Source organism: Lepisosteus platostomus, chromosome 27 (genome assembly GCF_059453375.1).
Source record: "Lepisosteus platostomus isolate fLepPlt1 chromosome 27, fLepPlt1.hap1, whole genome shotgun sequence".
Taxonomy (NCBI): Eukaryota; Metazoa; Chordata; class Actinopteri; order Semionotiformes; family Lepisosteidae; genus Lepisosteus; species Lepisosteus platostomus.
In genome coordinates, this window is record NC_142637.1 from 13,520,021 (window position 1) to 13,534,183 (window position 14,163).

Genomic DNA, 14,163 nt, shown 5'->3' on the forward strand with positions numbered 1-14,163 from the left:
GGCAAGGCGATTGCTATTGTACCTTGAAAGAAAACTGATTGGAAATGTCATGTACTCTATGGTTTCTATTGATGTCAAGTGGCAAATGTTGACTGGTGATGTTATGTGAATCTTAGGAAATGGTCATTTTTCAATCGAGTCTATGTTTCTCAGAATTTGAGACAGAGAGGTCAATCTCTGCAATCCGAGCTGAGGGCATTTCTTGGAATGGAAAGGTAAGAGCAACGTGTTCTTTGATATTCTCTTAAGACTCTTCGCCAGATTTTACGATGAAAAATGTAAATAATAATAACAAACATTATTTTATATAGTGCCTTGAAAGGTGGCTTCTTTACAGAATGACAGAACCAACTACAATAAATAATACACAAGATATGCATGATGACAATACACAGTTAGAGGAGACAGTAGATGGTCATTGTCAGTGTATTCTGAAGGTAGTTTTCCAATTTTTTGGAACAGGGTAAAAGAGGCCACCTCTACTAGAATCTTTGTCCTAACCAAAAATGTAACAAAGTATAATAATAATACTAAAAATAATAATAATAATAAACTTTATTTATAGAGCACCTTTCATACAAATAGTGCTTTGGTGCTTTAAAAAGCAAGCGTAAAAATAAAATATTAAAATTGAGAGATATACTTTCAGTTGTAAAGGAAAATACAGCAATACAGTAAAGCAACATACATGTCAATTAAATAAATACAAATTAGGAAAGTCGTAATAAAATAAGAACAATTAAAGAGAACTAAAAAAAGAAACAGAAATAGAAAGAACAAAGAACCACTTTAACTAAAAGCAACATTTTCAAATGTTTTTTAAAACAATGTACCGAGCTTGACTCCCTAATAAAAAGTGGAAGTGAGTTTCATAATTTAGAAGCATAAAAACAAAAAGCAGCCTCTCCACTCTTTCTGCATTTCACATGTGGTATTTGCAGTAGGCCAGTATGTGCAGATCTCAGGTCACGTATAGGAACATATGAAGACAGACATTCAGTAAGGTACAGACGTGCTAGGTCGCTTAAAGCTTTAAAAACAAGTAAAAGAACTTTCAAATTTATCCTAGATAATACAGGTGACCAGTGAAGTTTTTTCAAAACAGGAATGATATTCTCTTTCTTGTATTTGTTAAGATCTGTGCTACTGCATTTCGAACAAGTAGTAAGGGATTTATTGTTTTCTTGGAAAGCCCACAAAACCGAGCATTATAATCATATCCACATCAATGTGAGCAATGGAGAAGTCAAATTAACGTGTCTAAATATCATCTAGTTCTATCCCAGGGAAGAGGGCTGTTGCCTACACAGACGACAAGACACAAAACGCTCAACTGTGCAAAACACGCATAAGGACATCAGTCAGGAGGAACAAGGTAAAGTGTTTTTACTTCTTCACCATGGTCATGTAGTTTCACTCCAAGCACTGTCATATGAAATAACTGTGGAAACGACCTCCCCAACATTTTGGGTTGTTGCATTTTGCTTCAATGAATTTTAACCTTTTCTTTTAGACATTAAGAGGAAGGACACATTCACCCTTGGTAGAGATTCAGTTGTTCTATGAGATGTCAAGGTGAGAATTAACCACTTCAGGCATAAGTCAATCCACATGACTGAAAAAGGGGCAATGAACAGGATATGGGGATTTTGCTAGTTATAAAGTACAATAATCATCATTACATGATCTAAGACTACTGAAGTATAAGCTGTGTCCCTGACTGATAAATTAGCAAATTCATCTTTGTAGAGTGCAGCTACTATCTATTCAGTGGCATTTCCTTAAAACAACTGTATTCCCACATTCTGAATATGGAGTGAGATCATGTAGAGAATGTTGGACTTGTAATAACTAATTGATGGATAATAAAAATCAACGAAAGTGCTTAAAAGTATCAACAAATGCCTTCAAAGTACTTGACACGTACTTTGCTTTCAAAAGTGAAACATAATTAATGCTTACGTAAGATTTCTCTTGACTTCTCAGGAGTATACTAACTCCAAGGACAAGTAACATCACAAACCATTATTTAAGTGCTGATGTTGGAGCTGCAATACTACTACCAAGACAAAAAATGATACAGGTAACACTGCTTTCAGATTTCTAAGAATTGCTAAAATAGTATGTTTACAGAGCATTCAGAGTCTCATAGAGAAAATAAGTTGAGAATATGACAAGTTCCTACCATCTCAAACACTGCCAATCTAGAACAAAAAGAGAGTACTTGAACGCCTGCAGTAATCGAACACAAACCAGAACATATCAGTGCATGACAATGAAATGTAGTCACAAAATGATTCTACCCTTTCAAGTCCCAAAAAGGACCGAGGAACTTACCGGAGGCGATACCTGGATTTCAAACAGAGTACAATGTAGCCACTGTAGGGGAGAAGATCACAGAAAGCTCTTCTCAGATTGCTCAGAGTCAGCCCCAGCACCCTGTCCTGACTGAAGCAGACAAAGTGGTCAAACAGGTAGGTAGAAATGAGTAAGGAACAGAGAGTATGGTTATTCTTGCATTGTTTGTTCGTCTGTCAAAGAAAAGAGTGCTTCTGACTTTTGTCAATGTTCATCTTTATTTTAGGAGAAGAACAAACGGTGGTATCACACTTTGCTCAAGTGTATGATGCCATGTGTGTACAGCAGACATCACCAAAGGAACAGGAGACACCTGAGTAGAGAACAAGAATATGAAAAGACTGATGAAAAAAAGCACCAGGAGAAATCCATTGAATATGCACAATCTCGTACAGTATTTCAATAAAAAGTTTCAGTGTTGTTTTTAGTGTCGTCGTATTGCATACATTTAAAACAATTTGTCTTGTTTAATGAACAATTTCATTTACTTTCGTAAAAAGTGTTGTTTACTGTTGTCCTAGCATGGATGCAATTGTTAGAAAAAACGGGAATGAAAAACTGAATGTTTCATACAATATGGGTTTGTGTTAACCCACACACCTAAGTGAAATGTTTGATTACGTTTACAAGACATAACACATAGTTCAGTTGAGTGTGAAAGGGAACAACAGAGAAAGTCACAAACAAAACATTTGTGAAGGACTTGATGAATGTTTTTTCTTTAGAAATGACAAAAAATAAAGAATTTTTCAACAAGATGTCTTTCTATAGCGAGTTTCATTTGAGATAGTCTTTTCTTAGAAGTGCAAGAGTGGTATTCCCTACAATTTATTCCCCAATTTGATCATTCTCAGAAATTAGGAGACGGAAACCAGACCTACTGTAATATTAGACCTTGTAACAAGGCAACTAGGTTTCAATGGCTTAAAAGGTGCAGAAAGAGGCTCATGTATAATGACCTCCAGTGTCCCACAGGTTTCCCAAATCATTTCTTAGACTATGGAAAAAGAGGAAATAAAGTGTCTACAGAAAGCGTATACCCCCTTGAACTTTGTTCAGTTTGTTGCGCCAGTGCCAGAGTTTCATGCAATTAAATGAGGACCTCTTTCTCACACCACATATGTTATACTTTCAATGGGAAAAAAGGAAATATTACAATTGTATACATTTTCACCCACATGTTAATATTTGGTAGAAGCCCTTTTCACAGCAATTTCAGCTGTGAGTCTGTTGGTAATGGGCTCCACCACCTCTGCACCAACAAGATTTGATAATATTTGAGAATTTCAGAAGTCTGTCTGGTTTAGCTGAAGAATCAGCTAAGGTAAGTTTCAGGAAGAGCATCTGATTTCTTTCAATAAAGCAGAACAGAGAAAAAACACACAATACAAAATCATGAGAATTTGTATCCATATGACACTTTGACTCGAATACTTTTATCAGACCCACACAGAGTATATACTGTACACACTTTTTCAGCCCAGGTTTATACATTTGATACAGTTGGAACTGCCACTTGTAGGTGTTTTTGTGTCTTAGCTCAACACTGTGAAACCTGTAGTTACAAACATCGAGGATGAAGACATGAAGACATATATTGTACCTCTGACCGGCCTACCTTCGAAGAGGTGAAAGATGAAACTTTTCCTTTATCGTCAACTCAGTGAATGTCTTTAAACTTTCGAAAACTGTAACAAAGAATAAGTAAAAAAAAATATTTTCATTGGACCCACAGAAAAGTCAAAGTTGTCCATAGAAATGCCCGTCTAAATCAGAAATCTACAGCACAAAGGCAGTGGCCTTTCGGGACATAAAAATGAAATCAGACTTAACTCAGACGAATTGCCCTTGGTCACGGACATCTTGCTATCAGTCACTACAAAGATGTTTTCTCTCGTGCCATGGCTTGCCTGACTTGCTTCTTCAGCTGGATGGCTTCTGGTCGCTGGTCAGGATCGACAGCCAGCATGTCCTGGAGCAGTGTCCTTAGCTCCATGCTTATGGCTCTATTTACTTTCAGGGGGATGTGGAACTGCAGCCAGGGGTTCTCACGCAGGGCCTCTCCAACAGGCCCTGACAGACATATGCTCCTGTATCGGAAACACACTTTAGTTCAATTCTAAAATATTTCTCATAGGACTGAAGGAACCTTTGCCTGTTAAGAGTTAACAATTAGGTCCTCAAGAACTGTTTTACGGTTTTCTACACTCCTGGCTGGCCAAGGTCTCTTTAAGGTCTCTTAAGTGGAGGTGTAACTCATGTATCCTACATGTGATTTAGCAACATGAAAGGGAATAGCTTCTTATCGGATTATGGTCTTGGTTAACTGCCTAAGGCTGACCTAAGTGCCTAACTTTCTGACTTTCTTTATACCTTATATGTTAAGAAGCTTCTTCTGACCAATCAGAAATGTATGCTTTATGTATGAACATTTTGCTCATCAAAGTGAGTGAGAGACAAGGTTAACAGAAATTAGCCACGGCAGTAAATGACAGCATATTTTTTCGTTCTTAAATGGTCTCTACCTGGCACACCTGCAGTGCAAACTGACACACACTGTTTAGAGAAACAGCTACTCTATTACTAATATTAATGAAACATTTCTTATTCTATGGAACAAAAACAAACAGTAAAACTAAAACACAGATCTCTTAGCTTCCTATTTCATGAACCAGATGACTGAATGACCAAGCCTAACTAATAGCCAGAACCCCAGTTAACCCTCCGTAACACAAAGTTTAACCACACGACAGGAACTCTTTCAAACTGAGTGAAAATCATAAATGGATCCATAACTTTACATCAATTTACTATGTTGTGCCAATACCTGCATTTACATTTAGAACGAATGATGTCATAGAACCAGCATCACACCAGTTCCAGGTGTCTCCAAGGAGACAACAGAACTTCAGTTGTGTTTGCTAAAATACACACTTTGAAACATACTGTAACACTTAGTTAACATGTCTGGTTTAGTTGAAGAATCGGCTAAGGTAAGTTTCAGGGTTTAATGGTGGGATGGCACCTGTGCTTTTTTCCCCCAACCGCTAGAATATGATTCGCACCAAACCCAAAAGAAATACTGCACAGTTCAGGAACTTCATCAACCTAGCAACTGTAAAATAAGCTTACAAACAACTGAATTGAAATGCCAAAAAGTTCAGAGAAAGGCACAAACTATGTTTACTTGGGGTTTCCAAAATTAAAGCTAACTAAAACTGTAATGATAAACAATCATGCTGCCAATGGACAGAGAAATATCATGTTTTTTGAATAATGTATTATTTGTTATATAGGAACCCAGTATAAGGGAATCCCTTGCGATCCTGTCTGCAGAGATAAAGGTAAGTATTTTTTTCTCTTTAGCTCTGTCACTCCAAGAAATATAATGAACATAAATATATTTGACAATCTTTTCATAGTAATCCAAACAACTCTGCGTGTATCTGACATTTGTAATATTTATCTACCGCAGTATAACTCTTCTGGCAAGGCGATTGCTATTGTACCTTGAAAGAAAACTGATTGGAAATGTCATGTACTCTATGGTTTCTATTGATGTCAAGTGGCAAATGTTGACTGGTGATGTTATGTGAATCTTAGGAAATGGTCATTTTTCAATCGAGTCTATGTTTCTCAGAATTTGAGACAGAGAGGTCAATCTCTGCAATCCGAGCTGAGGGCATTTCTTGGAATGGAAAGGTAAGAGCAACGTGTTCTTTGATATTCTCTTAAGACTCTTCGCCAGATTTTACGATGAAAAATGTAAATAATAATAACAAACATTATTTTATATAGTGCCTTGAAAGGTGGCTTCTTTACAGAATGACAGAACCAACTACAATAAATAATACACAAGATATGCATGATGACAATACACAGTTAGAGGAGACAGTAGATGGTCATTGTCAGTGTATTCTGAAGGTAGTTTTCCAATTTTTTGGAACAGGGTAAAAGAGGCCACCTCTACTAGAATCTTTGTCCTAACCAAAAATGTAACAAAGTATAATAATAATACTAAAAATAATAATAATAATAAACTTTATCTATAGAGCACCTTTCATACAAATAGTGCTTTGGTGCTTTAAAAAACAAGCGTAAAAATAAAATATTAAAATTGAGAGATATATACTTTCAGTTGTAAAGGAAAATACAGCAATACAGTAAAGCAACATACATGTCAATTAAATAAATAAAAATTAGGAAAGACGTAATAAAATAAGAACAATTAAAGAGAACTAAAAAAAGAAACAGAAATAGAAAGAACAAAGAACCACTTTAACTAAAAGCAACATTTTCAAATGTTTTTTAAAACAATGTACCGAGCTTGACTGCCTAATAAAAACTGGAAGTGAGTTTCATAATTTAGAAGCATAAAAACAAAAAGCAGCCTCTCCACTCTTTCTGCATTTCACATGTGGTATTTGCAGTAGGCCAGTATGTGCAGATCTCAGGTCACGTATAGGAACATATGAAGACAGACATTCAGTAAGGTACAGACGTGCTAGGTCACTTAAAGCTTTAAAAACAAGTAAAAGAACTTTCAAATTTATCCTAGATAATACAGGTGACCAGTGAAGTTTTTTCAAAACAGGAATGATATTCTCTTTCTTGTATTTGTTAGGATCTGTGCTACTGCATTTCGAACAAGTAGTAAGGGATTTATTGTTTTCTTGGGAAGCCCACAAAACCGAGCATTATAATCATATCCACATCAATGTGAGCAATGGAGAAGTCAAATTAACGTGTCTAAATATCATCTAGTTCTATCCCAGGGAAGAGGGCTGTTGCCTACACAGACGACAAGACACAAAACGCTCAACTGAGCAAAACACGCATAAGGACATCAGTCAGGAGGAACAAGGTAAAGTGTTTTTACTTCTTCACCATGGTCATGTAGTTTCACTCCAAGCACTGTCATATGAAATAACTGTGGAAACGACTTCCCCAACATTTTGGGTTGTTGCATTTTGCTTCAATGAATTTTAACCTTTTCTTTTAGACATTAAGAGGAAGGACACATTCACCCTTGGTAGAGATTCAGTTGTTCTATGAGATGTCAAGGTGAGAATTAACCACTTCAGGCATAAGTCAATCCACATGACTGAAAAAGGGGCAATGAACAGGATATGGGGATTTTGCTAGTTATAAAGTACAATAATCATCATTACATGATCTAAGACTACTGAAGTATAAGCTGTCCCTGACTGATTAATTAGCAAATTCATCTTTGTAGAGTGCAGCTACTATCTATTCAGTGGCATTTCCTTAAAACAACTGTATTCCCACATTCTGAATATGGAGTGAGATCATGTAAGAATGTTGGACTTGTAATAACTAATTGAAGGATAATAATAATCAACGAAAGTGCTTAAAAGTATCAACAAATGCCTTCAAAGTACTTGACACGTACTTTGCTTTCAAAAGTGAAACATAATTAATGCTTACGTAAGATTTCTCTTGACTTCTCAGGAGTATACTAACTCCAAGGACAAGTAACATCACAAACCATTATTTAAGTGCTGATGTTGGAGCTGCAATACTACTACCAAGACAAAAAATGATACAGGTAACACTGCTTTCAGATTTCTAAGAATTGCTAAAATAGTATGTTTACAGAGCATTCAGAGTCTCATAGACAAAATAAGTTGAGAATATGACAAGTTCCTACCATCTCAAACACTGCCAATCTAGAACAAAAAGAAAGTACTTGAACGCCTGCAGTAATCGAACACAAACCAGAACATATCAGTGCATGACAATGAAATGTAGTCACAAAATGATTCTACCCTTTCAAGTCCCAAAAAGGACCGAGGAACTTACCGGAGGCGATACCTGGATTTCAAACAGAGTACAATGTAGCCACTGTAGGGGAGAAGATCACAGAGAGCTCTTCTCAGATTGCTCAGAGTCAGCCCCAGCACCCTGTCCTGACTGAAGCAGACAAAGTGGTCAAACAGGTAGGTAGAAATGAGTAAGGAACAGAGAGTATGGTTATTCTTGCATTGTTTGTTCGTCTGTCAAAGAAAAGAGTGCTTCTGACTTTTGTCAATGTTCATCTTTATTTTAGGAGAAGAACAAACGGTGGTATCACACTTTGCTCAAGTGTATGATGCCATGTGTGTACAGCAGACATCACCAAAGGAACAGGAGACACCTGAGTAGAGAACAAGAATATGAAAAGACTGATGAAAAAAAGCACCAGGAGAAATCCATTGAATATGCACAATCTCGTCCAGTATTTCAATGAAAAGTTTCAGTGTTGTTTTTCATGTCGTCGTATTGCATACATTTAAAACAACGTGTCTTGTTTAATCAACAATTTCATTTACTTTAGTAAAAACTGTTGTTTACTGTAGTCCTAGCATGGATGCAATTGTTAGAAAAAATGTGAATGAAAAACTGAATGTTTCATACAATATGGGTTTGTGTTAACCCACACACCTAAGTGAAATGTTTGATTACGTTTACAAGACATAACATATAGTTCAGTTGAGTGTGAAAGGGAACAACAGAGAAAGTCACAAACAAAACATTTGTGAAGGGCTTGATGAATGTTTTTTCTTTAGAAATTTCAAAAAATAAAGAATTTTTCAACAAGATCTCTTTCTATAGCGAGTTTCATTTGAGATAGTCTTTTCTTAGAAGTGCAAGAGTGGTATTCCCTACAACTTATTCCCCAATTTGATCATTCTCAGAAATTAGGAGACAGAAACCACACCTACTGTAATATTAGACCTTGTAACAAGGCAACTAGGTTTCAATGGCTTAAAAGGTACAGAAAGAGGCTCATGTGTAATGACCTCCAGTGTCCCACAGGTTTCCCAAATCATTTCTTAGAGTATGGAAAAAGAGGAAATAAAGTGTCTACAGAAAGCGTATACCCCCTTGAACTTTGATCAGTTTGTTGCGCCAGTGCCAGAATTTCATGCAATTAAATGAGGACCTCTTTCTCACACCACATATTACTTCTCGCGTTAAAAAAGTTAGGTGTTAGCATAAACTATTAGTAATAAATAATATTAAACTTAGCACTGTAATAAATTATGCTAATATTAAATTCGATTCTGCTCTGAGAATGTAGGGGGAAGGAAAAATGCCAGTGGTCTTTTCACTGATGAACTTGTGCCTGATGAACACCACTGCGTCACATCACACAGCTGCCAGCGCACCTCACCATGCCAGGCCACCACTGCGTCACACCACACAGCTGCAAGCACACCTCACCGTGCCAGGCCACCACTGAGTCACACCACACAGCTACCAGCGCAACTCACCGTGCCAGGCCAACACTGCATCACACCACACAGTTGCCAGTGCACATCACTCTCCCCGGCCACCATTTCATTACACAGATGCCAAGGCATCTCACCGTGCCAGGCCACCACTACGTCAAACCACACAGGTGCCAGTGCACCTCACTGTGCCAGGCCACCACTGCGTCACACAGCTGCCAGCGCACCTCACCATGCCAGGCCACCACTGCGTCAGACCACACACAGCTGAAAGCGCACCTCACCGTACCAGGCCACCACTGAGTCACACCACACAGCTGCCAGCGCACATCACCATGCCAGGCCACCACTGAGTCACAACACACAGCTGCCAGCGCACCTCAACGTGCCAGGCCACCACTGCGTCCCACAGCTGCCAGCACACCTCTTGCTTTAAATCTCTTTGTAGGATTTTTTCAACATCGTCTTTTTGAAGATCACAAAACAAGCCTGCTAGCCTGGATTTTACTTAAAAAAATCACGCCCGAGAAAGAGAAGTACTGTAGCATTAACTAGAAAAGGTGTTTTGCAGACATAGGCATAGTACGTAATTCAGGCTTTATGAACTTTATGAATAATAAATAACCCTAATTAATCGAATCCAGGTGTGAGTTCATAAGGCCTGATTTACGTACTATGCCTACGTCTGCGAAACACCTGATCATCTACTCGAAAGATTTTAGTGCTTTGTGTATATTCTAATCGCAGTGGGGAGAGGGTGTGTGGGGACAGGTTTGGTTGAAATTGCATTGGGGATCTGTGTTCTTGAAACCTGAAACATTTTTTCTGAAAGTCTTTTCTTCCCAGTTTAGCTGTTCTTTACTCAGCAGCTTATTAAAAACAGGGTGTTCAAAAAGTTTTTTTTACCCAGAAGAGTGACACAGCTTTGCGTTGTGAATCTGTTATTCCGTATTTACAAAGAAAGTGGAATACAGTAATACTACCTGCTATATAGATACATATTTTTAGATATTCAGATCCTTAAATTAATATCATTATTCATTTCTTTAGATACGTGATTCCATACTATATTCCCTATTACAAAACCAATAATTCCAGTCCTGAAATCTGATTGGCACACATTCGAAGAACATACTGTAACACTTAGTTAACATGTCTGGTTTAGTTGAAGAATCGGCTAAGGTAAGTTTCAGGGTTTAATGGTGGGATGGCACCTGTGCTTTTTCCCCCCAACCGTTAGAATATGATTTGCACAAAACCCAAAAGAAATACTGCACAGTTCAGGAACCTAGCAACTGTAAAATAAGCTTAAAAACAACTGAACTGAAATGCAAAAAAGTTCAGAGAAAGGCACAAAATATGTTTGCCTGGGGTTTAAAAAATTAAAACTAACTAAAACATTCCAAACAGAAGCCGACCTACCTTCTTTTCTTTGTACCTGATAAGGATGAGGATGGCTTTAAAGATACAGCTAAACTTTTGCAGAACCATTCAAGCGCGTTGTTACTGTTTGTTGTAGAAGCCAAAAATATGAGAATCTCAAAATCTAAAAATCTCATGGCGTCAGAATGTACAACTTTAAAAAAATAAATAATAATAATAAAAATAAACATTAATTTATATAGCGCCTTGAAAGGTGGCTTCTTAATAGAATGACAAAACCAACAACAATAAATAATACACAAGATATGCATGATGACAATACACAGTTAGAGGAGACAGTAGATAGTGGTAATAAACACAGTGAGAGCAGAAGGATAAAGAACAGGGGTGAGTTTCCCGAAAACAAATAATCTTAGAGACTTTCAAGCAACTTTACGATGTACGTATGTACGTATGTAAACAATCGATTGACAATTCTTTCATCATATGGTGTCGGTTTTGGTCCTTCAGTGGGATGAAATAAAGTTGTGAAAAGGAATATGAAGTAAACTTGACATCATAGTTTAAGCAAAAGCATATAGATAGGCACAAAAAGGGACCTTATTGTTTCTAAGAGCAAAGAAAAGAAATGACTGACATGCCGTAAAAGAAAACCAAGATTAACTGCGTGGACAGTGTATGCGTCCCGCACGACGTCCTTGATTTAAAGCAATATTTTTTGGCGCGCTGCCATAGTTAAGAATCACAATATTTCATAAGAAAAAACTGTTATTTATAGTTATTGGGTGTACTGGAACTCAATGGAAACATTAACTACTAAGCTTGGCATGTGTCACTCAACAAATACAGGACCTATAATCAAATTTAAAAACAAGTAGATCTAAGCTTTACCGTCAACAATCACGACAGAACATCAAACGGTGTTGAACTACGCGGTATCGACCGCGGGTTTGGGTACGGAATGGAGCAGGCGTGGGACTCAGGACTGGGGCTGAACAACACATTTATTAACTCGAATCGGGAAAGGTACACACACAGGGACAGGGGTTACAGCGCTGCACCTTCACTAACACACACACACACCTGAAGGGAAGAGACTGTATCCCAGCCTCCGTCCCGCTATACAGTCCGGTAGAACCCAGGTGCTGTTCTCAGCCCGCCTTGCGTTTCATACTGAAAATAATATCATCTAGTCAAGTCTTCTTCTTCTTCTTCTTTTTCACAGCCTTAGTCCCAGACTGTCCTGGGGTCAGCTGCTTTGGTTGCTCTTCTCCATTTGTCTCTGTCGAGCACATCTTCCTCACTCACTTCACATACCTCCATATCTTTTCTCACACAATCTATCCATCTCTTTCTAGGCCTGCCTCTTCCTCTGTTACCTTCCACCTCAAATTCCATTACCCTCTTTGTTACTTCCTCAACGTCCCTCCTCATGATATGTCCATACCACCGTAACCTCGCTTCTCGCATCTTCTCAACCACATCCACCACCCTACATCGTCTACGGATTTCTTCATTTCTGATCTTATCCTTCATTGAAATCTGCAGAATCCATCTCAACATCCTCATTTCAGTTCTTCTCATCAAGTTCTCTTCCCTCTTTCCAACTGCCAAGCATTCAGCTCCATATAGTAATACAGGTCTAATCACAGTCTTGTACATTTTGCACTTTAACTTTCTGGGAATTTTCCTGTCACAGATTATTCCAGTTATTTCTCTCCACTTGTTCCATCCAGCTTTCACTCTTTGTTTTACTGCCTCCAGTGTTTCTCCTCCCTTTACCAGTTTTGATCCAAGGTATTTAAAGTCATCAACTTGTTTCAGTTTTCCTCCATTTGTCTCCTCAACATTGGTCATAGTATCTCCTCTTCTCTCCATTACCATTATTTCAGATTTTTCTGCATTCATTTTCAGTCCACCCTTTTCCAGACTCCTCTGCCATTTGAACACTTTCTCCTGTAGTTCTACTTCTGAGTCTGCCATCAGTGCCACATCATCAGCAAAGATGAGTTCCCAAGGCACTTCTGTTCTTACCTCCTCTGTCAGTGTGTCAATAATGTTTATGAAAAGGAAAGGACTTAGTGCTGATCCTTGGTGTACTCCAACTGTGATTTCAAACTCTTTTGTCTCTCCCTGTTGTGTTATCATCTTCGTAGTTGCATCTCTATAGGTTGCTTGAACTAACTTCACCATGCTTTCTGGTACTCCTTTCTTCCTCAAGCACCAATACACCACCTCTCTGGGCACACGGTCATATGCCTTCTCCAAGTCCAGAAAGGCCACATACAGCTTTTTCCCTTTCTCTAGTGTCTTCTCCTGTAACTGTCTCATCACAAAAATGGCATCTGTTGTGCTTTTCCCCGCTGAGAATCCAAATTGTGAGTTGTGGATCCTGATTATCTTCCTGAGTCTCTTGTCCAGAATTTTTTCCAGGATTTTCAATCCATGTTCCAGAAGTTTTATTCCTCTATAGTTTTTACACTCCATTGGGTCTCCTTTCTCCTTGTAGATGGTAACCATACTGCTTTTTGTCCATTCTTCTGGAATTCTCTCTTCCTTTGCAATATTGTTTAGCAATCTCGTCAGCCACTGAATCCCCTCTTCATCGAGGTTCTTAAAGTGTTCTGCTGCTATTCCTGATGGTCCAGTTGCTTTGCCCACTTTCATCTCTTTGATAGCTTCTGTCACTTCCTTTACTGAAATTTCTTGGATTGGTCCACACACTACGTCTGCCTCCACTAGGTTCTCCCTCTCATTTTCTACATTTAACAGATTTTGAAGTACTCCAGCCATCTTTGCTTGATCTGTTCTTGTTTAATCAAGACTCTGCCTTCTCCATCCTTGAGTACCGCCACCCGGATAATATCTTTTTTCTGTCTCGCTCTATGTTTAGCAATCTTGTAGATTTGGTCCTCTCCTTCCTTTGTTTCAAGTTTCTCATACCATTCTTTCCAGGCTCTTTCCTTTGCTCTTGCTACACTTCTTTTTGCTACCTTCTTTAGTCTCTTATATTCTTGTAATTCTCCAGTGCCATCTTTCAGTGCCTTGTATGCTTTTTTCTTTTCCTTCAGTGTTTCCTGAACTTCCATATCCCACCACCACTCTTCATTTTCCCTCGGTCTGCCTCCTCTTGTCTTTCCACAAACCCTGGTAGCAGCCTCTTCTAGGATGTGGCTCATCTCAGTCC